Consider the following 3,137-nt stretch of genomic DNA (forward strand, 5'->3'; position numbering starts at 1 on the left):
CTCATCAAGACACGCAACATAATTACTGAAACATAATAGTTTGATGCCCTCATTAGCCGTTTTTTATAACCAATCTCAATATGTTCATGTTCATTCTGTGCATAGTTATCTATGTACATCCGTCGGAACTCAAGGTTGCTTAACGCTTCTGAATGCTGATGTAGCTGCCTTAGCCTTACTATTTCTGCCGTTAGCAAATTTCTCTTTTCAGTCCTTAAGTTCTTCCTCGATCCCGTATTAGCCTGCTTCGATACATGTTGCACCACAGTTCTCCTGATTGTCTTCAAGAGATGCCTCTGACCTTCAAATAACCCTTCACTTGCAAATTCCATTGTCATCAAACTCCATTGTCATCAAACTCCTCCATGTAGGTTCTAGACGGGATTTATATCGGTGAACTTTGGTCAAACTTTTAAAATATTAAAATGATTTTACTGAAGTTAACAATCTAAATTTCCAAAAGCTATGATGTTACCTCTTTTGCTACCGGGTCATTCCTTCGGTACTCTTATCTACAAAAGATATATAGCTACTCATCTTTTAACTTGAGTTTTTCCTGAAAATCAAGCATATCAAAATGGTTATTTGTATGAAATAATAACACCCAAAACTTAAGAAGCCTACACTCAGATTAAGAACATTATCTTAAATTAACGGGTCACAGATTCACCACATCTCCTTATTAATTCACATTGATGCACCTCATCCTTTGGATTATAACATGTACCCATGTATCAATATACGAACAATGCTAAATATTCTCTACAAAACTACACCAAAAGAATGACTCTAATGATTGGAGATTGTTTATATAGTGCTTCACTGCTTCTACACAAAAAAATAATACCTGAATGTATTAGCTTTAGCCTTTGTTTAAGACTCATTACCTACACTTACCTCATTAATAACTCCATGCTTCGTATGTATAGAAGGGTAAACAACTGGACCTTGTAGAGAACTCATCATGCTAAACCAATAAGAAGTCAACAAAACTTGACACATAAACTACATGTAAATACATATACATATATTACTTGAATACCTATAATATTTTCCCTCTATTAATACCATTTGTTTGTTCAGCAACCTTTTTTATTCGAACCCAGCCCCATAACATGAACCTGATAGTGCACATCGAGCCCAACATACCCAATATTATTGTTAATATACTTGGGTACCCAATCCCATCCCTTATTCGCCTAGTCCTCAACAAACGAACTCGAACCCTTCCTCAACACACATTTGAAATAACCATATATAATCATATATAATCACAGTGGTTGTTCGTTTGTTACCTTAATTGCCAAACGGAGTTGACTGGAGACCAATGATTCAAACTTTATAACAATCAAATGGAACAAATCAAGTAGCAGCAACCGTCGCGGACCACTGTATACATTGCCAGAAAATTTTAAAAGACATAAAATTTCAGATCTTACATTAGTCGGCTAAAGAAGAAAGAGGTACCATTAAACCATACCTGGATAGTGAATCAGACGGACTTGAACCAAAACTAACAAACAATTCGTACATATTAGATCGTACCCCTATTTCGCTTGAAATTTAACCAATAACCAGATTAGAATAATTATTATGAAAGACCTGTAAGTTAGTTGTGGAGAGGGTTCATGGTCTGCACATATGTACAATCTACTAATATTCCATTGAACACCAAATCACGTGTTACCTAACTCAAATCATGTTCATTATTATGCTCATTATTTACAATTCCTCTCTACACACAAATAGTAGTAGCTTAACACATTGAAGATCCAACTTCTTCAATAACATTTTTTATAAATTAAATATTATGTTCAACCTAATTTCATTTTACCCTCTATACAAAGATTCATGAATGACTGGATTAAAGAAAAGACAAACCTCAAACCTCACGATGTGAGAAGATGAGGAGAGAAGATCGTAGACTACCCACTATGAGTTTCTTGACCCGCCTTGTGTGCCTTTCTCTCTCTCTGATCTCCTCTAATCTAACCAAAATAACATCAATAAAATCAAAAATAAGATTAACAAAAACATCAAACTGAGGCTAAATTACAAATCCATTACACCAAAGCCATTCCATCGATCTCAAAATCATATAGAAATCTAGCAATAAAATTAAAATTCAGATAAGTATACTTCAAAATCTAGGAACAAACCAAGCGAAAAATCGAAGAAGCAAGAAAGAGCACACTGCAGAAAGAAAACCTCCGATCACCATAGCCGCCGTAGCTCATCGTACGCCTTCAAAAACTGAGCCTCATTAGACATGTACTTGAAGATCATCTAAACACAACCACCCTTTAAACCCCCAATCATCCACCTACGAATCCAGTAAAAAAAAACTTTTAAAAAAAAGAACTAAATGATAATCATCTAAGTTCTTTATTTTGTAAAAGTGGGTAAAGTTTATAGAATTGTGGGTAAAGTTTATCTAAAATAAACTAAATAAAATAAATCACAAAAAAAACTATGAAATTGTGGCTTACTATCTCGTTGAACAGTAGCATCTCCGGAGCAAAGAGAAAATCTGAGCAGAGAAAAATACCACATCAGTGAAACAGAAGAAAATTAGGAGGGTGGTTTCCTTGTTCATGGAAGGGTGAGGGGACATCCTTTCATGTTATCTTTCATTATTTCATTATGTATAAAAAACAAAAATTTTGTTTGGACTCGTTTAGGCTCGCGCACGAGCTTTGTATTTTAGGCTCGAGCCCCGGCTCGTTAAGACTCGGCTCGTTCGAGCTTTTAACCGAGCCTGTGGTCGGTCAATCATAACGAATCAAGTTATGTAAAAGATAATCGGGTTGCACGTACACTGGAATTATTTGGAATGCGCGTACCTGTAGGACCGGATGCTGAATAACTGACTCCACAGCAACTACCATAGACTGGACAAAATCATCGCCTCCGAGCCCAATTGTTGTATACCTTCTAGCACTTGGGTAAGTGTTTATCTGTTAAGTACATCAAACCAGTTATTTAGAAATTTGTAAGCCACATTTAATAATCACCAAGTTGTCAAGGCTGGAAATGAACGTTGGGCTATGATTAGCTGATTTTCTTGCTACCAAAAAGTTTATTTTTGACTTTTGAGGTCAAATGGCTGATTTCCTTATTGGCCTGACCCATTGGGC

General features: G+C 35.7%; 1 long non-coding RNA gene across 2 annotated transcripts; it reads right to left on the reverse strand.

The window, feature by feature from the left end:
• On the reverse strand, positions 1–2,606 carry LOC110885598. Of its 2 annotated transcripts, XR_002562320.2 has the most exons (6): positions 2,490–2,606; positions 2,160–2,323; positions 1,481–1,988; positions 1,296–1,389; positions 476–556; positions 1–374 (listed from the first exon to the last, which is right to left on the reverse strand). It is a non-coding gene; the product is annotated as an uncharacterized LOC110885598 (long non-coding RNA). The 2 variants fall into 2 exon arrangements; XR_002562321.2 differs by having other exon boundaries at positions 1,296–1,988.
• Positions 2,607–3,137: the final 531 nt, after the last annotated feature.

This window comes from Helianthus annuus, chromosome 10 (assembly GCF_002127325.2).
Source record: "Helianthus annuus cultivar XRQ/B chromosome 10, HanXRQr2.0-SUNRISE, whole genome shotgun sequence".
In the NCBI taxonomy this organism is placed as follows: Eukaryota; Viridiplantae; Streptophyta; class Magnoliopsida; order Asterales; family Asteraceae; genus Helianthus; species Helianthus annuus.